The following is a 23,521-nucleotide window of genomic DNA, read 5'->3' on the forward strand; positions in this document are numbered from 1 at the left end:
AACACATGCTCTTTTGGGGACACTTGGGGGGCTGAGTCAGTTAAGTGTCTGACTCTTGATTTCAGCTTGGGTCATGATCTCAGGGTTATGGGGTCGAGTCCCCCGTTGGGTCCCCTGCTGAGTGTGGAGCCTGCTTCTTCTTCTCCCTCTGCTCTGCCCCACTTGCACTCTTTCACTTTCTCTCTCTAAATAAATAAATACATATTTAAAAAATAAAAACAGGGGCGCCTGGGTGGCGCAGTCGTTAAGCGTCTGCCTTCGGCTCAGGGCGTGATCCCGGCATTCTGGGATCGAGCCCCACATCAGGCTCCTCCGCTGGGAGCCTGCTTCTTCCTCTCCCACTCCCCCTGCTTGTGTTCCCTCTCTCGCTGGGTGTCTCTATCTCTGTCAAATAAATAAATAAAATCTTTAAAAAAAATAAAAATAAAAACATAAATAAAACATATGCTCTTTTGAGGAGAGAAAGATGGCGGCAAATTAGGAGGTCCCTAGGCTCACCTCATTCCACAAACACTACTAGATAACTATCAGTTTATCCTAATACCCTAGAAATCGACCTAAAGACTGATAGAACAAACTACACATCTAAAGGAGAGAAAAGGCCACACTGAAGAAGACATTTTTGTAAAGAAGATATACAGATGGCCAACAGGTACGTGAAAAAATAATCAACATCAGCAATCATCAAAGAAAAGCTTTGTCCAGTATCACAGTCAATGAGTTTATATGAGGTATGATTATTGATGATTAAGAACTAACCACCAGAAGTATGCAATTCAAAACCACAATGAGATATCACCTCATACCTGTTAGAATGGCATTATAAAAAAGACAAGAAATAACAAGTCTTGGAGAGGATGTCGAATAAAGGGAACCCTTGTGTACCGTGAATGGGAATGTAAACTGGTGCAGCCACTAGGGAAAACAATGCGGAGGTTCCTCAAAAAATTAAAAAAGGAAATACCATATGATCCAGCAATTCCACTTCTTGGCATATATCTGAAGGAAAGATAATACTAACTCAAAAAATATATATATATACACCCACATGTTCCCTGCAGCATTATTCGTAACAGCCAATATACGAAAACAACCTAAGTGTCCAGTGATAGACGAATGGATAAAGAAATATGGTACATATATAAATAAAACATTATCCTGCAAAAAAAAAAAAAAAGAAAAAGCCAACCAAACAAACAAAAACAAACAAAAAAACATATACTCTTTCACCAAACCATTTACAGTCTCTCTGGGCAAAGCAGAAAATGAACACTTAATTTAAGTTCATGCAGAGGATTAGGTCAGGAGATGTCCTCCCCCCCCCCCCCCCCCCCCCCCCGCCCAGGAACACCAAAATAAAACAAAAACCAGGAATTTCAGTATTCCAATTTGGAACATCAACCCTTTCGAGTCCCATGTTCTGGCCTTTGCTGCTTATAGAATATGGGCCATGTCACGCTCTCGGTTGGTGACTTCCCTTATTCCAGGTTAGAAGGGAAGCTATTTATAAAGGAGGCATACATTTTAGTGAGAAAACAGATCCTCTATCATATTTTGATATGTCATGCATTTCATTCATCACAGATATTTTGTGGCAGGTTGAAAAAATGGCCCTCAATCTCTACTCATCCCACATCCATTCACTGTGACACTGTGGCTCGTTCATGAAGAGGGTAATCTATGTCCCCATGCTTTTACTTTGGGCTGCCCCCATGTCTTGGTTCATCCCCCAGAACGTGACAGAGTTAGCATGTGCTCGTTGTGAGGCTGGCCTGTAAGAAGCTTCGCGTGTTTCTGTTTCTCTCTCTTACTCTTGCTCCCGGTCATGCCACGGGAACAAGACTGGGCCAGAGTGTAGGAGGACAGACGCATGTGGACAGTCACGCTCAGAAGCAGAGCTGCTAACCGCATTCTCATGAGAAAGCCCAGCAGAACCCAGAAGAGCCACCCAGCCATGGCTGCCTTCAATTGCTGACCCGCAGAACTGTGAGCTAAATACGTGGTTGCTGCTTTAAGCCACAGAGTTTTGGAGTGCTTGCTTTGCAGCATCAGATAACTGACATACATTTATTAAAATATGACCGAGTGCCAACTTCGTGGCATGCCATGGGGACACAGAGGGGATTAAGTTACGGTCCCTATTCTCAAGGAGCAGCCAGCACTCCAAATGGGAAGTCAGACATGTAATCACACACGTCAAGTTACATGACTAATCAAAGTAACTTGTGAAATCCTTTTCATGGGAACAGTTCTACTTCCTCTGTAAAGAGGCCACCATTCCAAGGAGCACAGTACTGGTTGGTTCCAGTACTTCTGTGATAGTGTCATCCAAACCTCAGACAGCAGCAATGATCACGCAGCAAGGAGCCTTGAGGATTACCCGATGCTATTTATATCTATTCTAGGATCGCCATTAAGTAACCTCAAATGGGAGCCAGGAGCTTGGGGTCAGAACTTTTTGGAAAGACTGCTGTAGAGGGATGATCTCCTCTGTAAATCTGGAATGGCTAATACTTGGGGGTACCAAGCAAAAAGGTCAGTCCCTCGGACTTTTCCTGAATGAAAGAATTAGCAGAGCTGTCAGAGGTTTTCTGACTACCTCTGACTCTTCAGAAAGACAGCTAAGGAAGCGGCAGAGAGATCAGCATGAGAAGCTGAACCTGGGTTTGACTCCCAACAGAGGCTTTCACTATCCAATTGTCAGCTGGTTCCACAATCTCCGTAAGCTTCACCTGGCTTGTCCTTAAATAGGTAAGGTTCTGAGGAGGACTAAAGGCGCCTGGTACCTAATTAATGTTAATTCCCTTTCCCATTTCTTCCATTCTTAACTCCCCTTTGCTTTCTGTTACCTTCCTTCTTTTTCCTGTGGCTCCAACCAGAGTCCCAATACATTAAGCTCAATGAAACCGATCCTAATTATCAGCAAACTGGATGTGTCTGAAGGCTTCCCCAATGTCTGTCTGTAAAAGTACCTCTTCAAAGTGGCTATCAATAACTGCTTGAGTAATTTTATCTATTCATGAGCATGAAGGGCTGAGACAAAAGGGCTGAGACAAGTCAGCTTGGAACAAACTCTTTGCATTGAATGCAAATGCACGTATCAGCCGCTGGCCTGTCACTTCGGTCCACAGGAGGAATGGTGGTTTCATGACATCCTCGGCACCACAATGGACTAACTCTCAACTGGCTGGAACATTAAACATGACCAAGGACGTAACTAGATGGACTGTCCTAGAACTTTTTCTTCGAATGCAGTACATTCGAGATTCTTATGCACACCAGAAAGGAAGTGGGGAAATTCTTTCCTCTTCTTTTTCTTTGCTCTTAACCTCAATCACATTACTCTTGCTTTAATTTCCTTCTATAGAAAGAACGCCTAACAGAAAGCACATGTGAGAATTACACAAAAGTAGAGCAGAGTGAAAACTGAAGTCTGTGGAATATATATATCTCAAGACTTATCAATGAGGAGGTGAAGTGACGACCTCTTGGATGCACAGTTTCCTCATCTGTATGCTGGCAAGAATCATTTCTGAGGTTAGTATGGGATTATAGGAATGCTCCAAGGTAATGGATGTGAAAAACGGTAGCGTCTCTACGAAAACACTTTCCTCAAGACCTTACTGGTCTCCCTGCCGGGGGATCCCTTCCTTTCCTTTAGAGATGTTTGGTGGTGCAGCCTTCAGTTCATTCTGGCCCCTGCTCAAATTGCACCTCCTTAGACTTCCCTTGATGATCTTATCCAATAATCGCCATCCTATCACTCTCTATCTCCTTATCTTCGTTAAGTTTTATTTGGAGCACTTATCTGACATTGTATCATGTATTTACATGTTACTTCGTTAATTGACCATCTCTCTTGCAATAGAATGCCAGCTTTGTGGAGGCAGGGATTTGATCCATTTTGTTCACCTCTGTAGCCCCAGCACCTATAATCCCGCGAGATGGTAAGCATCCAAAATAAACATGTGTTAAATGAATGACTAAGTTAATGACTGCAAGATTATTTTCACATCAAAACTCACAGGCACAGAGTGGGCATCCTATACGGGTAGGCTGAATTAATGAGGGTGCATACTTGTGTGTGACCCAAATTGGGGAGGCAGGATGCTCCAGCAAGCCCGTGTCTCCCTTACTTAGCACCCCTGCAGATTGCGTAAGGAATGTCCAGACGCCTTCTCTTTCCAGCATGACGTAATGTGGAATGAGAAAACTTGCAGACCATGCTGCTCACAGACGAGACAGATGATCTCATCCCCTTCCTGGGCATTCCCGGGCTTTGCTGTTAAAAATTAAATAAATAAGTAAGTAAACCCTACAGTGTTCAGTTCACAGGTGGTTGTTTCAGCCCTCACCGTGTGCTGGCAAAATAGTGGAACCCATCTCTTAGCTCCCTGGTGACTGGGGGAAGGAAAGTCATGTCGGATATCGTCTGGCCTGTTCCTTAGGCCACACGGAATGGATTTTTGACTGAGAAACGAGGACATATGGGGGGAAATACATTTCAGCATCAGCCACAGGGGATAAGCTGTGAGTAACTAGCTGGGGGTGATGGGGAGTTTAAAAAACAAAGTACGCAAAGTGTTTCATTGACACCAGAAGGCTGAGGTTGTTCTTGGGACTGTTTCAAAGGCTTGGGGCCTGAAGGAAGAATGTACCCGATTTCTTTTACATGGCTCACTTTCATTTACAAACTCCTTTGGTTTTGATGTCCGGGTATACATTAAGATGAACAGAATTCTAATTTATCATATTTATTGCTCTACAGTTTGCAACCCCTTTCACATGTAGATCCTCACAAAAGCCTGGAAAGTGAGGGACACAGAATTATCCCCATGTGTGGTTGAGGCTTAGATTCAAGAAGGAAGGTGAACAGGGGTGCCTGGGTGGCTCAGTTAGTTAAGCGTTTGACTCTTGATTTCAGCTCAGGTCATGATCCCAGGGTCCTGAAATCAAGCCCTGTGTTGGCTGGGTGTGGAGCCTAGTTAAGATTCTCTCTTTCCCTCTCCCTCTGCCTTCCCCACCACTTCTCTCTCTCTCCTTCTCTAAAAAAAAAAAAAAAAAAAAAAAAAAAAAAAAAAAAAAAGGGAGGGGAAGTGAATAGGTCACAATCATGCAGTTAGGGTGCAACAGAGCTGCTGGCAGAAGCCAGATCTGGTTATCTGGTTATCTGGTTATCTTTATGTCCAAATTGCTATAATGGAAACTTCCAGACTTAAAAGGTGATCTCTCTTTGTCAATCACAGAGTCTGTCTTCACCTGATTTTCTGTATCCCTTTCTTCCCTCATCAGTCACTTTCCCACCCTATAGACACCCTATTCAGACACTAATGTGGGACAGGTCTGTGCACAAACCAAACGGAAGTCCACCTGGGTGTCTCATGAACAATGAACACATCCAAATGGAGCTGTCGGCTCCACCCTCCAAACCTGCTGCCCCCTCTCTTTGCTCTCCCCTTCCCACCAATCTCTTTCTTTATCCAGAAACCAGTATCACCAGTTGCTTGAGTTGTAAACATAAAGCTTATCCTTGGTTTTTACCTATCCATAACCACTTTCTCCATCCAACCCATGATAAAACTCTTCCAATTATCACTTCCAAACTATGTCTTGGCTCCGTCCACTTTTCCCCATCTTCATTGCCACCATCTTAGTTCTAGGCCACCACCCTTGCTCCCCTGTCTTTACAACAGCCTTATAGCTGCTGACTCCTCTTCCACTCTTGTTTCTCCCATTCATCTTCTTCATTAAAAAAAAAAAGCAATCGTCCTGTTGTATGTCTGTCTTGGGCTTATCCCCCTGCCTCCACACCCAAGGTTTCCTGATGCATTCATAAATCCCAAAATCTTTGATGTGACCACCCAGCTCTGCTTAATCTTGTCCTTGGCTTTCTCTACAAACTTATTTGTGCTCCCTTTACACTAGCTTATTCCATTCTAGGAGCCCTTGGTGGAGACGAATGTTTCTTGAGGATAAAATCTACAGAGAAGAACGCGGGAGCTTGAATACTAGGATAGAATTCTGGTGATACTGTTTGAGCTCCTGGGTCTGGCTGAGCCCTAAGCACAGCACCGAGTTATCCCCTCTCCTACTTTTTTTTTTTTTTTTTTTTTTTTTTTACAAATTAAAAGTCAAGTTGATTTGAGTTGACTTTCATTTGCAACAAGATATTCCTGGATTTTTAGAAACTCACAGTCATGTGGGGGAAAAGTTGACACGTGAATAGGCAAATTCTTTAAAAAAGAGATGGTTGGTATGATGTGGGGAAACACCAGGGACTTTTAGTCAGCCTGGGAGGGGAAAAGGGCCATGGGAGTCTTCCCTGCAGGAGACATCTGGTCTGAATCTCCAAGCATGTGAAGCATTTGACAGGATGTTTCTACCAACCAGAGAATGGTAGAGGCATTCCAGCGATCAGGGAAAGTATGACTCAAGGCATGGTGTGGAACAGTGTGACAGGTTCAAGCAACCACAAGTAGTACTATGGCATAACTTTAATGCAGCACAGAGGATGGAGTCAAGGAAAGAGAAGCTGGAAAGGGAGACAGAGGCCAGACTAGGTGGCTAACGGGGTATCCTAGCAAAATGAATAGTATCCTAGAAGTTTTGAGGATAAACTTTTTCCACTTTTTAAAATGGGCCTTCTGATCCCTGCCCAGCTACCCTAAAAGATTAGGGTGAAGATCGCTCAATAAAATGGCTGTAAGTGTGCTTTGAACAGGGTAATTATTAACTAATTAATACAAAGGAGACAAAAACACTGGAATCTACTGGGCATTTCCTCTGGACCAGGATAGAGACTCAGGACTGGCAGGAGATGCTGAGGACGTGCTTAGTGGGTTTGGTAAGTCCCCCTGAGCTTTCTGTTCCTGGCAGCAGATGGGGGTAGGGCACCTGTGGGAGGGAGGATAGTAGCTAACCCTGAAGGGAGAGAAAAAAATACTTGGGAACTTGGCCTATTTTACAACTGCCCTGAGCAGGATCTGCCCCCTGCACCTCAGCTCTCCTCTCACACCCCAGCAACACAAAGATCCCAGAATGGCTTTTGAGATGTTAAGTCCAAACAACAGCAGCAATCAGAAGCTTTGTTTCCAGAAACTGTGCCCCCAACCTCCCCTCAGGTCTTACTTCCTGTGTATGTTAACCCTTTCCCACCCAGGCCTGCATCATGACACAGTTGAGCAAAGCCAAGAAAATGCCCTAGCTTCAGGCTCCTACATAGGCAGTGCCAGCTCCAGGGTGGGGAGATGACTGGGTTCTTGGGTGCTCGGAGGACTGGAAAGTAGGGTTGTAATTGACAATGCACCAGAACAAGGGTTTGTTCTTCGGAGTGTGTGTGTGGTGGGGAGGGGGGGGACCTATCCATGAAACTAGGAACTCTCAAGCCACATTCTTGGCATCAGCCTTCCCAGACCATTTACTATGGCCACTAAGGCTTGGACTGGTTATGGGCTGATTGCTTCTGCTATTTTACTTTTAAAACGGGATGAGCTGGGATGGTGAGCCTGAACTCTGAGATATTGCAGTCTGGATCGGCCTAAATAAAATGACAAAGGATTGTCACAAGAAATGAAACAATGTGCTTCTTCAGTTTAGATTTACTCACTAGCTGCTGAGAAGCTGTTCAGTCTCAGGTATTGTGTTAGCACCCGGCAAGATCAATACGGCACTGCCCAGCCCTCCAGAAACTGGCAGCCCATTAATGGTGTGGAACCGTGGCATTAGCTCCCAACCAGAAGCCAAAGGATTGCGATCCCTCCCCAGTTCTGCCACAGAGCTGTGCATGCCCACATACAAGGAAATGGCTTTTTGTCCACAAAAATTCTATCTTGGCAAAGAGGGACCATCTTATAAACAAGGTCTGACAAGTCGTGCAGATTTATAGACAAATCTCTCAGTTGCTTTGTTTTTCATAACAAAAATACTACTCAGTGAAAACACATTAGCCTATTAAAGTCAATGCAAAGTGTGTGTATTTATAGAGATTATCTGACCAAATGGTAAAACAGGAGGCAAAGCTATCTATTACATTTTGCAATGTTTCCTGATGGACTGTTTGTGGTATTCAAGAATATACATGTCTACAGAATAAATTTCAAAAGAAAATAAATAGTGCTCTATTGTTAGGCAAGTTAGTCCTTGTGGCTTGTGGATTAAAACAGGACTAGACCTAAAAAAAAAAAAAAAACAAAAAAAACCCAAAACCCAAAAGAACAAAAACAAAAAAGAGTAGACCTCAGATGAATCAGATAAATGCAAAGGTAATGGGCTCTGGAAAGCTGTTAAATGACCTTAGGACAGATGGATCCATGTCAGGAGTTTGTATAAAACAGGTTCACGAAAAGTGAGAGTTGGAAGAAAAAGAAATGACTGAATATATGTATCATTTTAGGACTTGAATGGTAACTGAACTGACTGAATACATGGTAACTGAACTGACAAACTGAATAAGGTAAGTAGACATTTTAGTGTTTCACCCACATCTCCCATGTTCAAATATCTAAACGGCCAAATATCTTGTCTCTTGGAATCTTTCTGGAAAAATGAGACAAGCCTTGATTAGATGCTGTCCTATGCCTCAGCACATATGGTAAGGGGCTGATGAAACCACTTGGTTTACGCAAAGGTACTACTACCTCCCACCTCTGAGCTTCAGTCTCCTGGTCTGTGAAGGGGAAGTGATGAAGTGCCTGCTTCCTCCCCTCACTGGAAATCATGGCACTCGGCAAGGCAGAAAGCTATGAAAAGCCATACATCTGCACACTGGCTTTATTTTGTATTTGATTCCCAGCTAATTGAGTTGGAGAGCCTCATTAAACAAATACACCTCTAGAACTTAACATTCTCTTCCCCAAGACTCAAAATGGGAAAAGTGAATTTCCTTTCTCTTATCTGTTATATAAATTTAGGAATTATAAGGCACCTCAGGAGGAAGGAAATGACTGTTGACTTCATGATACTTGGTGCCTTTCTTGCCCCCAACCAGATGGACCAAAGTGTAAGTGTCATGTAAGGAACATAATGACATTTAAGGGAGGGAATGTGAGAAGCAAATAAAGTTTTGCAAACTCACTTTTTTGAGTCCAGTTGATCTGAGACATTAGCTATCCCATGGGATGGATCATTCCAGACATTTTTTTGTCTTAAATGGCCTCTGACACTTCTATACTTATTTATTTTAACTGGGGAGCCTAGAAATACAGTTCAGCTATATTGGTGGGCTCTGGCTAGCTACGCAGTCTTTATATAACTTGATTGGACACATCTATAGAAAGGAAGAGAGGACATTTTTTCTTTAATGTAAAGTCTTCATAACAGAACTTTGGGCATTCTGAATTTATGTGTAGCTCATAGCTGCTGCTTCTCTCTGGAGAAGGAAAACCATGTTTAATATCTTGCTTTAAAGGCTTTTGCTTGTTCCAACCTTATTGCTGTAGAGCCTAGTTCAATCTGTGTGTATTTAAGAAAGAGGAAACAGGCTGGGAGCAAAACTGTGTGCTGATTTCTTCCCAAAACAACTTTTTTTCTTCTTCTTCTTCTTTTTTTTTTTTTTTTTTTTGCAAACCCTGAGAGCCTTTAAAAAGCTGCTTTGATTAGCTTCCACACCACTCCCCCCCACAAACACAGAGTGAGATGCTAGTTTGTGGCCCAGGATTAGAGAAAGAGAAGAGCCGCGACTCTCACGGGACAGCTTGGCCACTCAAGTCTTCCAAACCCAAGAGACTTTACATAAATTGGAGATGCCCTGGAAGGGGACCAGCAGCCTTTTGAGCTCTTTACCCATCACTAATTCTGGCTCCAGCTGGACTCCGGCTCGGGTGATGAAAGGGACTGAAAGCAGCAGGCTCAGCAAGCATTCGGATGGGATCTATTCAAGCTGCATTTACTCACCCTGCATTATGGGGTTTCCATGGAAACAGGTGTATGTTTCAGTGTGTTACATGTGGAGGGGCTGTACCTTATAGTCTCCCCTTGTCAGGAAAATCTGATCACGTGCTACTTCCTTCCTAGTTGTCTGAATGGGCTCTACCATGAGTCAATCCCCTCTTTCCATGAGATATGCACAGAGAGAAATGCCCAAGGCCAGAGTCCAAGATCCTGAAACCACAGATCCCACTGGAGACACAGGAGAATGGAGTCTGCTCTAAAGACACCTGGCATGATTGTGGCAGATCAGAAACTGAGGCCCGGCCCCTTTCCTGTTCTCACTTGGCTCCCAGCCTTGGCTGGGTTTTGAGGGCCATGAGATGAAAAGATCATCTGGACATTGTTCATTGTGATTCTTTTTTAAAGGGTGCGTTTCGTTAGGCAGCTGGTACCAAAGAGAACTCCATGCATGAGGCTGGAATAATTGTCCTCTAAGACATCCATCTATTGGTCATTTAACAAGCCTGAGAACTGGATGTTTGCTAACAGTTCATGGGATCACAGAGTTGTATTCAAAAGGAATCCAATGTAATGTCATTATTGTAGGAGGAAACACCCTCTCTCTTACTCTCCTGTTCCCACCCACCTTGGGTCATAAAATAAGAACCTCTCCCATCTGAGAACTTTCAGAGAGGAAGAATTGATTCTTCTTTCTAGTCCCCTCACTTAAGACAGTATCACTTGTCTGGTAGTGACAAGGGTCTGAGTTCTGTTTGTCGGTATTTCTCTGCAGGGTGGGTCTATGTGTTAAAGATTGTGTACCATGTGACCGCTCTTGAGTTCTCAAGTATCTTGGTGCTTGTCTTCTAGACTTTTAGACTATGATTTAAATTTATTTATCCAGTTTAGTGATTTTATTTATGAAGACTTAATTCAGGGTTGAAAAATCAGTAGCCCTGAAGATAAATCTTATCTTTTGATACATTATTGTTTCACTTGTAGAATAACTGTGGAGTTTTGATTTAGACATGAAACCTTAAGAACTGGGCACCTGGGTAGCTCAGTCAGTTAAGCATCTGCCTTCGGCTAAGGTCATGATCCCAGGGTCCTGGGATTGAGCTCCACATGGGGCTCCCTGCTCAGCAGGGAGTCTGCTTCTCCCTCTCCGTCTGCCTGCCTTTCCCCCTGCTTGTGCTCTCTCTCTCTCACTTGCTAGCTCTCTCTCTTTCAAATGAATAAATAAAATCATAAAAAAAGAAACGTGAAGAATTGAGAGACTGTACAGCACAATTCTGAACTTCCAACTGACCTTGGAAGATCTGGCAGTGTGGCCTCTACGTGGCAATCATCAGCAAGCAGGAGACAGCCAAGTCTGACCCTTAGGTGGGGCCAGGCTCTCCTGTTTGCCAGAGGGCCCTGGACACCCACTTCATACGTTTGCAATATCTAACACTCCAATGTGCGTTTGAGTGTGTGCCCTCTGCTAATGTGAGGCTTGATACGAAGAGAGAATTCCTGATTCTCTCTAGAGAGGAGATCATTTGTTAAAGTTTGTGTGACATGTAACGTTGTCCTTCAGTGTGTTACTGGGGAGTGTGTGGGAAGCCAGGAGTTCCCCATGGCTGGCTAGGTTAGGGCTTGCTCTCCTCATGTCAAAGGGCTGAGGTCTAATTGTAACAGCACCTGCCCGGCACCGAAGAGCTGGCAGAAAGGAGGCAGAGGGCAGCTTCATCTGGGAAAAGCAGAGCTGGGTTCCAGAGAAGGAACAGGATTTCAGTAGGCAGAGAAGGAGAAAAAGGTTTCTAAGCTGAAGAGTCATCATGGGGGGGGGGGGGGAAGAAAAAGGTAATTATAAAGCATATGAAACCTTAGAAGATTATAAATACTTTGGTATGCCTAAAATGTAGGACATGTGACAGAGACTAGGGAAAGATGAGGCAGGGACCAGGTAACAAAGGGTCCTCCTTGGTCAATGGAAATCTGCTGAAAGTTAATTTTAACTAATTTCTAATTACATAAGTAATGCACAATTACATTTTATTTGAAAGTTCTAAAACATTACAGATAAACTTCTCTTTGACATCTGTCTAATCCTTCTGCCTTCCTCATCCACCTAGAGCACCAGGGCTTCTCAAATTGGGACGCCTGCCATTTTGGGCTGGATAATTCCTTACTGGAGAAGGCTGACCTGTACACTGCGGGGTGTTTAGCGGCATCCCTGACCTCCACCCACTTTACAGCTATACCACCACCACACTTCCCAACAGTTGAGATAACCACCAATGTTCTCTAGACATTGCCAAGTGTCCCATGGGGGCAAAATCACTCCTAGTTGAGAACCATTGACCTAGCAGTAACTGGTGTCATCCATTTGCTGTAGAAGCTCACGGACCTATGTCTATACATTCACCTGTCCATATGTTTACCATGTTCTAGTCTTTTTCTGTTCATGTTCTGCTTCTCTTTTTCACATATGTACTATTATGTTACAGGCATCAGTTTTTACGGTGCTTTCACATACCTATGAGTTTGGGGTAACTAAACACGCTGGTACATAGGAAACTGTCAGGTTTTCTCTTTTTAATGGCATAAATTCTGTAGTAGGGAATATATCACAGTTTATTTATCTATATCTATGTTATTGGACATTCACTTTGATTTTCTTTTCTTTCCTATTTTAAACAATCTTGCAAAGACTGTCCTAACACACATTGCCCCAAGCACACAGAAGTCTGTCCCCAGGATACAAGACAGCCTTGCTGTTATTCATCTCCAAAATGACTACACCATTAACTGAATTCTTTGTGCTTCTTAGAGAAATGCTTCTTTCCTATTGAAAACAACCCCAGAGGGAAAAGAAAAAGGGGGCAAGGGAGAGGAGGGCAGAGGCGAAAATGAAGAAAACAAAGAAGGGTTTACCAGCCACTCCACTGATTGGAACCACAGTGCTGCTGGGTATCAGTTTAGAAGAAAAAAAAAAGTGTTTTTGGTGAGGAGATGAATAGCGCGACAGGGTATTTCAGATGTCAAAGCAGGCATCCTGGCACAACGGGAGGGAGAGAGAAAGATGAAGTTTCCAGATTTGTTTCCCAAAGTTTCTCAAGACTTTGCCCCTCACCCTCTGATCTGATCCACAGCCAAAACCAACCAGCCTCCAATATGCCTTATCCCAAAGAAATGCGTCCCTTTAATTCCTGCTTAAGCCAATTATCTGACATATGTCTTATGTTTTGAGAATATATGTATATATATACACACACACACACACACTCTCAACAGACCCCCTTCCTTCATAGGCTGATAGGTTGGCACAGGGCTGGACTCCCCCATGGGAAATTAGTTTATAACCTCGTCCTTGTTCATCTCACCACATTAGTGGGTGTTTAGTACCCCACAGCCTTCCCTGTACTATATCCGGAGGGAGGAGCGCCAGAGCCTTTGGGATTAATCAGCTCTGTTCTGGGAGAAGCTGAACCATAAGGTTCTCATTCTGTTTGGGCCCATGGCATGCCTGATGAGCAATTTCCCTCCCATCCTTCGAGATCTGGCTTCCCTTGCGTAATACTTTGACCTCCTTGTGCTCCTGACTTGCTTTTTGATGCTTCCCCCTATAATATCTTATATACTTACCTTAGAACCTCTAATGATTCATCTCCCAAGAGCAATACCTTGAGGGCAAGACTCCATCTAAGATAGACTCACGTACCAGACTCTGTATAGCACTGCATTCCACTGGGCAGTGAGTCACAGAGCCAACCCAAATCAGGAGATAGAGAAAAGGACACCGCCTCACAATGGGAGGAGCCTAAAGTGTTACTGCAAAGAAACCTGGATACAGGGAGGGAATTATTGCAGCTATTTTTATAAACAATCTATGCAAGGCAGTTTTATTAAAATTAAAAATGCTTAGACTCAGTGACCTGATCATTCCACTTTTCTCTACCTGAGAGAAAATTTACACATGTGCATAAGGAAATATACGTTAGGACATTCATGGCAAATCTGTCTGAAATGCAAAGCAAATAAACTCAAGATCCAGTAACATAGATACAGATGTACTGTGATAGATGCACAGAATACTACGTCATGTTAAAGAAACAAAACAAAACAACCTGAGAGTTACCTAGGTACCAGCATGTTTAAATATCTTAAACACTTAGTCATGCGAAATAAGCAAGTCAAAAATTGATGCATATAGGGGCGCCTGGGTGGCACAGCGGTTGAGCGTCTGCCTTCGGCTCAGGGCGTGATCCCGGCGTTCTGGGATCGAGCCCCACATCGGGCTCCTCCGCTGTGAGCCTGCTTCTTCCTCTCCCACTCCCCCTGCTTGTGTTCCCTCTCTCGCTGGCTGTCTCTCTCTGTCGAATAAATAAATAAAAAAAATCTAAAAAAAAAAAAAAAAAATTGATGCATATAACGTAACAGCACATACGTGAAAAAGAAAAAAAAGAACACGTTCTACTGATAAATACATGTATGGGTAAATATACAGAAACGGGTCCATGAACTTCTACTGCAAACAAATAACACTAGTTACTGTTAGGTTGCTGGTTCTCAACGGGGGGCTATTTTGCCCCCATAGAACACTTGGCGATATCAGGAGACATTCGGCAATGTTAGGAGATATTCTGGTGGTTAGAATTGGGGATGGAGTGATGCCACTGGCATGCAGTAGGTGAAGGCCGGGGATGCTGCTACTTATCCTACGGTGTGCTGGACAGCCACCTCCAGCAAAGAATGATCCATCCCCTGTGTCAGTAGTACCAAGGCTGAGAAGCCCTGCTAAAGTAGAGATCAGAGTAAAAAGACGCATGTCAAAAAGAAGTTTATCTACCACGTTTTAGACCTTTTAAAAAAAGTGTAATTGTGAATTACTTATGCAATTACAAGTGCCTGAAAATTGACCTTCAGTAGATTTCCACTGACCTGTAGAACCATTTGTAAGCTTGTCTCTCCCAGGTTCCTAGTACACAGCCTACATTTTAGACACGCCAAAATATTTATACTCTTTCAAAGTTTCCTGACTGTCTTTATTTCACATGATGTTCTGAGCTCTAGATAGCTGCAGTGTTTATCCTACATTTCTACTTGGATGTCTAATAAGCAGGCCAACAATAACCTGCACAGAACAGACCTGTGATTTCTACCAGCCCCGAGCTTGCTCTTCCCTCCATCGTTCCCTTATCAGGGCTTCACAACTCTCTCCCTCTGGCTGCCCATTTCCCTCACTTTCCACGTCCACTTCACTCACAGCACCCGTCAGCTCTACCTGCAAGCTGTATCCTGAACTGACCATTTCTTACTACCTTCTGTCACTCTCCTGTCACCCTAAGTAAGCCATCTTTGTGTCTTTCCTAAGCCACAGAAAAGGACTAGAGGGGATGAAGGGGACTGGTGCCACATGGCCAGGAAAGCAGATTGTAGGGATTGAGAACAGAGCTGAAGAAAGCATGGTCTCTAAGAGGGTGTTACTGAGGACCAGAGTATGGAAATATGCCCTTTTTGGTAATAAAAGAAAATCCTAAATTAGTAGAATAAAAAACTTTACTCATGAAGACAGTTGGCTAATTTTTCAGGGAGTTTTTCCAAACTGGGTTTCATGTGGTAATCAGACTTTGGGAGAGGATTTAGTCAGAGGGCACAGCAGCCCTTTGTTAGTGTGGCCACATGGCCCATGGTCTGCCATGGCAACAGAGGAGGACTGCTTGGTGTTCTTGAAGAGGAAGAGAGCACCAGTATAGATCTGCTCAGTGAGTAGACCGAGGAGCCAGCCCAGGTTAGAGCCTGGGGTTGCAATTTCACCTATTTATGGGATTGAAGTGGGAGCCTGGGGTTGCAATTTCACCTATTTATGGGATTGAAGTGGAAGACTGATTATGTTTGATGAGTCCTGGAGTTTAAGTCAGAAACCAGTATAAATCCTCACTTTGAACCTATACTAACTGAGCTTACTAAATAACTGAAGGTCTCACTTTCTTTAGCCACAAAATGGGTTTAATAATTTCTGGCTAACTTCTATTCAACATAGTGCTGGAAGTCCTAGCTAGAAAAATTAGACAAGAAAAAGAAATGAAAAGCACTCAAATCAGAAAGAAAGAAGCAAAAGTGTCTGTTTGCAGATGACATGATTATATTTTAGAAAATCCTAAAAGCTCAACAAAAAACTGTTAGAAGTAATAAGCAAATTCAGAAAAGGCACAGGATACAAAGTCAACATATGAAAAATCAGTGCTATTTCTACAGACAAACCGTGAACTATCTGAAAGGGAAATTAAGAAAACACTCGCAATTACAATAGCAATAAAAAGAATAAATATTTAGGAACAAACTGAACCAAAGAGGTAAAAGATTTGTACACCAAAAACTTATATTACATTAATGATGGAAATTAAAGAAAATAAAGATAAACAGAAAGGTATCCTGTGTTCACGCACTGGAGGAATTAATATTGCTAAAATGTCCACTCTACTCAAAATGATCCACAGAATTAATATAATCTTTATCAAACCTTAATGGCATTCTACCAAAAATAAAAAAAAAAAACCAACAACAACACAGTATTAAATTTCACATGGAACCAGAATACTCAAAGCAAGAAGAAATACCAGAATACTGGGGCAAGAAGCAAAAAGCCAGAGGCATTACACCACCTGATTTCAAAATATACACAAAGCTGTAGTAATCAAAACAGTATGATACTGGAAGAAAAACAGACGTATAAACAAATGGAACGGCATAGACAGTGCAGAAATTACTCCATGAATCTACAGTCAACTGATCTTCCACTAGGATGCCAAGAACATACAATAGGAAAAAGATAGTCTCTTCAACTAGTTGTGTTAGAAAAACTAGGTATCCACACGCTGAAGAAAGAATTTGAATCCTTATCTAATACCATTTACAAAAATCAACTCAAAATGGAATGAAGCCTTACATGTAAGACCGGGAGCCATAAAACTACTAGAAGAAAACAGGGAAATAGCTTCTTGACATTGGTCTGAGCAATGATTTTTTGGTTATGATTCCAAAAGCATAGGTAACAATAGCAAAAGTAGATAAGACTGAATCAAACTAAAAAGCTTCTTCACCCCGAAGAAAGAATCCACAGAGTAGAGAGACAATGTATAGAATGGCAGATAATGTTTGCAAACCATATATCTGATAAAGGCCTAATATCCAAAATACATAAGGTGTTCAACTCCATAGCACACTTATTTTTTAAAGTGTATTTATGGGTTTTATTGAGGTACAATTCACATACCATAAAATTCTCCCTTTATAAGTGTACACTTCCCTGGTTTTAGCATACTCACAAAGTTGTGGAACCATCATTACTACCTAGTTTTGGAACATTTACATTACCATAAAGTAAATTCTGTACTCATTGGCAGTTACTCCCCTATACCTTCCTCCTGCTTTCTGTCTCTATGGATTTTGTCTATTCTGTATATTTTACATAAATGGAATCATACAATATGTGCCCCTTTGTGTCTGGTTCCTTTACCTCACCATGATATTTTCAAGGTTCAGTCATGTTGTAGAATGTATCAGTACTCCTGTCCTTTTTCATAGCTGAATAATATTCCATCATAGGAAAACATAAAGTCCACACAAAAATTTGTACACAAAAGTTCATAGATAGAATTACTCATAGTAGTAAAGAGGTGACACAACGCAACATTTTGTAATTGATGAATGGATTTTTTGATTTATGGAGCTGGGAGCTCCCTGGTGGCAGGAACTATGTCTTATTCAAAGTTTTATACATAACAGGTATTAGGTGAATGGTCAATAAGTGAACGAATGAATGACTACTACCACTATAATAATTTGTAATAACTGACTATTACATTAATTATGATGGGATGACGATATTGAAAATGAGGGAAATTATTACTAATTAAGTAATGAGCTTGGTTAGATTTCTGACTCTCTCTAGATTTTGGTCCCCTTGTAATAAAATGGGGCTGATAGTGATGGTTAAAATAAAATCAGGGATGTGGTTATTATTCTTATTTGTAAACTTAATACCCCACTGTACCCTTCTCCCCTTTGCCAGGCCTGCCATATATATCATAACAACAGGCAATTGCTGAGCATTTAAGATATGTACTAGTAACCAAGAGGAAAGGACCCACTGCTTAAGAATTTCTTTGGATTGTATGATTTCACTCATATGTGGAATTTAAGAAACAAAACAAATGAAAAGATGCTCAACACCATTAATCATCAGAGAAACGCAAATTAAAAGCACAATGAGATATCACTTTACACCTGTCAGAATGGCTAAAATCAAACCACAAGAAATAACAAGTGTTAGTGAGGATGTGGAGAAAAAGGAACCCTTATGCACTGTTGGTGGGAATGCAACTTGGTGCAGCCACTGTGGAGAACAGCATTGAGGTTTCTCAAAAAATTAAAAATAGAATTACCATATGATTCAGTAATTTCACTACTGGGTATTTACCCAAAGAAAATGAAAACACTGAATCAAAAAGATATATGCATCCCTATGTTTACTGTAGCATTATTATTATTATTTTTTAAAGATTTTATTTATTTATTTGACACAGAGAGACAGCCAGCGAGAGAGGGAACACAAGCAGGGGGAGTGTGAGAGGAAGAAGCAGGCTCCCAGCGGAAGAGCCTGATGTGGGGCTCGATCCCAGAACGCCAGGATCATGCTCTGAGCCGAAGGCAGACGCTTAACGACTGCACCACCCAAGTGCCCCTACTGTAGCATTATTTACAATAGCCAAGATATGGAAGCAACCCAAGTGTCCATTTGTAGCTGAATGGATAAAGATGTGATACACACACACTGGGATATTATTCAGTCACAAAAAAGAATGATATCTTGTCATTTGCAACAACATGGATGGATATAGAGGGTATAACGCTAAGTAAAATAAGTCAGAGAAGACAAATACCATATGATTTCATTCATACGTGGAATTTAAGAAGCAAAACAAATGAACAAACTAAAAAAAAAAGAGACAAACAAACAAAAAACTAGACTCTTAAAAACAGAACGAATGGATGGTACCAGAAGGGATGTGGTGGTAGGGATGGGTGAAATAGGTGAAAGAGATTAAGAGTGCACTTACTGTGATGAGCACTGAGTAATGTAGAGAATTGTTGAATCGTTATACTGTATACCTGAAACCAATGTAACACTGTAGGTTAGTTATACTTCAATAAGAGGAAGGAAGGAAAGGAAGGAAGGAAGGAAGGAAGGAAGGAAGGAAGGAAGGAAGGAAGGAAGGAAGAGGGAGAGAGAGAGAGGGAGAGAGAGAGTGGGAGGGAGGAAGGAAGGAAAGAAGGAAGAGAAAGGAAGAAACTTTTCAGACTCAAAATGGAAAAAAAAAATGAATTTCTTTGTATCAAACAAAATTCCCATTCTGTCAGAGCTAAAACTACACTTGTTCTCCTGGATAGTATTAAATTAGTTCTAAAATGTTTATGAATCTCTGAAGAAAGGTTGAGGTTGTGGTTCATGTATTTTAGGATTTTAATGTTTGTTTCATGTTTTTCTCAATTTCAATTTAAAAAAAATCACTAAATCTGAAGCTTCCTAAGGCAGGACCATGTCTTTATCATCATGTCTTCAGTGACAAGCAGAAGCGTTGGCACTTAATAGGTGCCCCATTGATGTTTTGCAGATGACTACATAGATACTTCATATAAAAAGGTGTCAAAACTGGTCTCTGGCCTCAGTGTGAACATGTGAACTCAGTGCTCCCCAGATTTCACCCCCAGACAAGTACCAGAAACAGTGAATTGGAGTAGATCCATCCAAAGAAATCATGCCTTCCAGACATGACCTGTTTCCCAGCCTAACTCGTTGGAAAAGGGTATGACCTCGTGCAGGCCGACTGGGGACTGGCTTGCCGAAGGAGAAAGTCATGTCATGGGAAATGAAATATAGAACCTAGGGCCTTTCACAGACTGAGGGACAAAGCAGATTATTTGTGGTGGGGACAGAGACAGTCATTTTAGCTTGTATCTCCAGACTTAAAAAAACAAAAAAAATATTCTAGCCAGTGTTTGTGGCTGAGCCCTGGAGAAACTAACCTCAGAGCCATATGGCTGATGGGAATAAGGGTAAGGAGACTAATTTCATCTGTAAAATGATAGGCCTGAACGAGATAATGATCACTCATCTCTCCCAGCTCTGATGTGTGGTTTTTGGAGAAACCCTTCTGAGGGGGATGTGGTATCCCCCCCAGCACCCATGGCTAGGAGAGCCACGAGAGGCCCACATGGCTGCCATGGGGGTCCTGCTGGGGGTTTTCTGACTTTCTTCTGCAGCTGCGTGCACCCAGCTTCCCCTCTTTCTGCTCACGTGTGTTCTCCCACGGTACACACATGTTACCTACGCGACAGATGCTCACCCTGAGGGAGGAAGGCTTTCAGCCACACTCTGGTTTCTGGAGCCATCACATTCACTGGCGTGTTTCTAAAACAGAAGCCTGACTTCCCTTTGAAAATTGTACCATAGCATCCATTGCATTGATTGAAGTCCAAATTCTTGTAACAAGACCCGAGACCCTAGAGTGTGGTAGGTAGGGTCTCAGTTAACCTCTCCGGGATCATCCCTGGCTACCGCCTCCCTCAGCTGCACTAGGTTTGCTTTCCCTTTCTTCTTTTTCTTCACAAATACCATGTCTTCTCTCACCTGGAGCTTTTGCGTATATTGCTTTTTATACTCTTACAAAAACTCATGATCTTGAAATATGTGAACAGACTGCAGCTCACCTCTGCTTACAACTTCCAATGTCTTCCCGTTTACACAGAATATAACTCAAACATCTTACCATTCTTTTTTTTTTTTTTTAAAGATTTTATTTATTTATGTGACAGAGAGACAGCCAGCGAGAGAGGGAACACGCAGGGGAGTGGGAGAGGAAGAAGCAGGCTCCCAGCGGAGGAGCCCGATGTGGGACTCAATCCCGGAACGCCGGGATCACGCCCTGGGCCGAAGGCAGACGCTTCACGACTGCCCTACCCAGGTGCCCCACATCTTACCATTCTTTACATGGTTTTACAAACGCTGGCCCTGTGCCCCTTCTATCTCATATCTTCTTTGCACTCTCGATGACAGTCACGATTGACTTCTTTTTGTGCCCAGAACATGCCAAGGACTGAATCTAAGACCCCTGCACTAGCACCTTACTGCTTGCACAGAAGTTGTCCACATCATCGTATGGCTGGCTTCTCCGCCTTCCTGGGGTTTCTTTCAACTGAAATGAAACTTCTTGGAGTGGTCTTCTACAATGACCAAGTCTGAAAATAGCTCCTTTCCACTGAAGTCTGTTTCATTTTTCTACATGGCCTGGATTGCTTTCTGATATTTTTTAAATCACTTATTATTGACCAAAGAGCTTGGCTATTACTGATCAAAGACCTTGGCTGTCATGTTCAATACTGGATTCTCAGTTTTTAGAATAGCTTCTAGAAATGTTCAATACTCAGGACTTTGTGGAAGGAAGGAAGGAGGAAGGAAGAGAGGGAGGGAGATCTGTCATTATCCTGTCCTTCCTTTCACATGTCTAACTTCTAATTCCTCACTTAGACTTCACTTTCTCCAGGAAACCTTCCCCAACCTTGGAAGATGAGTTAGGTGACTCTCATCTGTGTTCCCTTAGCAGTTGCTACTTTTACAAAGTATTATGATGCAAAAGTCTCTTTGCTTCTTGTCATTCTCCCCTTGACTATGTTTTTATAGGCAAGACCTTCGACCTGGACACTGCCACATTCCCAGTGCTTATCCTAGTCGTGAGCATCTGAATAATTTTAAAACTCAGAGTAAACTGTTTACTCTTTTGCTAAAAATATGAAGTGCTTCCTAGGTAGTCACTGCTATTCTCTGGGTTAATTCACTCAAGAATGAGAAGAGATTACTATTTTGGGTTCCTGGACCCAATTCCAACATGGAGGGGGGCTTCCCACACAACACCAAGCAATTCTTGGACACCCTTTCAGAGAATTCAACTCAATTTTGACACACTCTACCCAGAGATTGATCAGGTTCCACAGGTGAAGAGTTCAGTCCTACACGACTGTCTCTACCCACCCCACCCCAGAAGCCAGTCACAAGCCCAGCAGGCTATAAAACAGAGGCTCCTACCCTCTCCTGCTCCACGGGTTTGATTAATGTGCTATAGCAGTTCATAGAACTTAGAGAAACATTCTGCTCATTAGGTCACCAGTTTCTTATAAAAGAATATAACTCAGGAACAGCCAGACGGAAGACATGCATAGCGCAAGGCACAGGGAAAGGCTGTGGAGCTGCCATGCTCTCTCCAGGGCATCTTTTCCACCACCTCCAAGTGTTTGTTCATCAATACTGGAAGCACTCTGAGCCCTTTCCTTTGGGTTTTTATGGAGCCATTGGTGATTGAACTTAATCTCCAGGCCCCTCTCTCTCCCTAGAGGCCGGAGGTTGGACTGAACATTCCAGGCCCCTAAATCACAGGGTTGGTTCTTCTGGCAACCAGCCTCCACCCTTCCTTACCTAAGGGCTTTCAAAAGTCATCTCATTAACATAACAAAAGACTGTTTTCATCTCGAAGGAAATTCCCAGGGCTTTAGGAGCTCCCTGCCAGAAACTGGAAGACCAAATCTATATTTCTTATAACAAATCACAGTATCACAGGGACTATTAGCAAGTACCCGCCAAGTGCTGGTGTTTTACTTAAAATTTCTCCTCTGATTCTCACAAAAGCCCTCAGTAGGAGTAAAAGCTGACTCCCATTATGGAGAATTAAATTTATTAAATTTATGTGGGCATTAAGGCACAGGCAAAGCAATTGCTTGGTCAAACTAAAATAAAACATAGTGTCTGTCCTAACTCTGCATGTTCTCTTTCCAACACCTGTGCTCCACATAGGGGGACCCTGCCCCAGGCACGCTTGGCGATTTTATTAGCCACCCTCCAATCAACAGCTGTCTTCCTGGCTGCTCTGAAAGGAGACCATAATCAGAGGTCTAAACCTGAGGCCCTGGCTCCAGGCACCCCCTGGGGAAGTGGCTGATTGAGGCCTGTATTATCACCTGGCTAAGTCCCAGTGTTGACCTGCCCCCTTCCCTGAGTGTCTCCTGGCAACCCTCTTCTGCAAATAGATAAAAAGAGAAAATGGAGGGGCATTCATGGATGGTTGGTGATGACTTGTTTTTTGAAAGAAAGCGTACTGCAAAAATCCTGAGTGTACAGGTGCCGGCTTCTTTCCTCCCAGGCATCGAGGTTGCTGGCAGGGCTGACAACTGATCAGCGTAGGCAGTCACCTCCAGCCTCACTGGTACCTGCTCATTTAGCTCCTTTTGCTCTTTGACCCCATGCCCAGTTTTTGCTGAGTCCCCTACAATCCTGGCTTAGCGTCTTCAGAGCTCACTGCAGGGGATTCATAGGGAAACAGTAGCCAAATCTAATTGGGCAAATGAAAACTTCACAATGTGGGCAGGTAACAGCTCAAGTGCTCTGCAGGACCCCGGAACCAGCGGGCTTGTCACCCCTCAGTCTCCCCCGAAAAGCTCAGTGTGAAAACCTCTGCTTTGGGGCTCACTCTTCCACATACCATTTAGAGGGGTCCTCCTCACCTGCCAGAGTCTGGTGGCGACAGGCAGTCACTTCCTTTCTCAGCCTTGATGGGGA

General features: G+C 42.8%; 1 long non-coding RNA gene across 3 annotated transcripts in view; it reads left to right on the forward strand.

Moving 5' to 3' along the window:
- Positions 1 to 2,332: 2,332 nt before the first annotated feature.
- The window catches only part of LOC130544047 (uncharacterized), a 78,445-nt gene continuing 57,256 nt past the window's right edge, over positions 2,333 to 23,521 (forward strand). For 2 of the 3 annotated variants that reach the window (XR_008959957.1, XR_008959956.1), the window contains exons 1-3: positions 2,333 to 2,751; positions 3,368 to 3,537; positions 8,393 to 8,452. This is a non-coding gene — a long non-coding RNA (uncharacterized LOC130544047). Of the gene's footprint in view, positions 2,752 to 3,367; positions 3,538 to 6,510; positions 6,845 to 8,392; positions 8,453 to 23,521 lie in introns of those variants that run through there. The other variant, XR_008959958.1, reaches the window with a different exon arrangement.

Source organism: Ursus arctos, unplaced genomic scaffold (assembly GCF_023065955.2).
Source record: "Ursus arctos isolate Adak ecotype North America unplaced genomic scaffold, UrsArc2.0 scaffold_18, whole genome shotgun sequence".
Lineage (NCBI taxonomy): Eukaryota > Metazoa > Chordata > Mammalia > Carnivora > Ursidae > Ursus > Ursus arctos.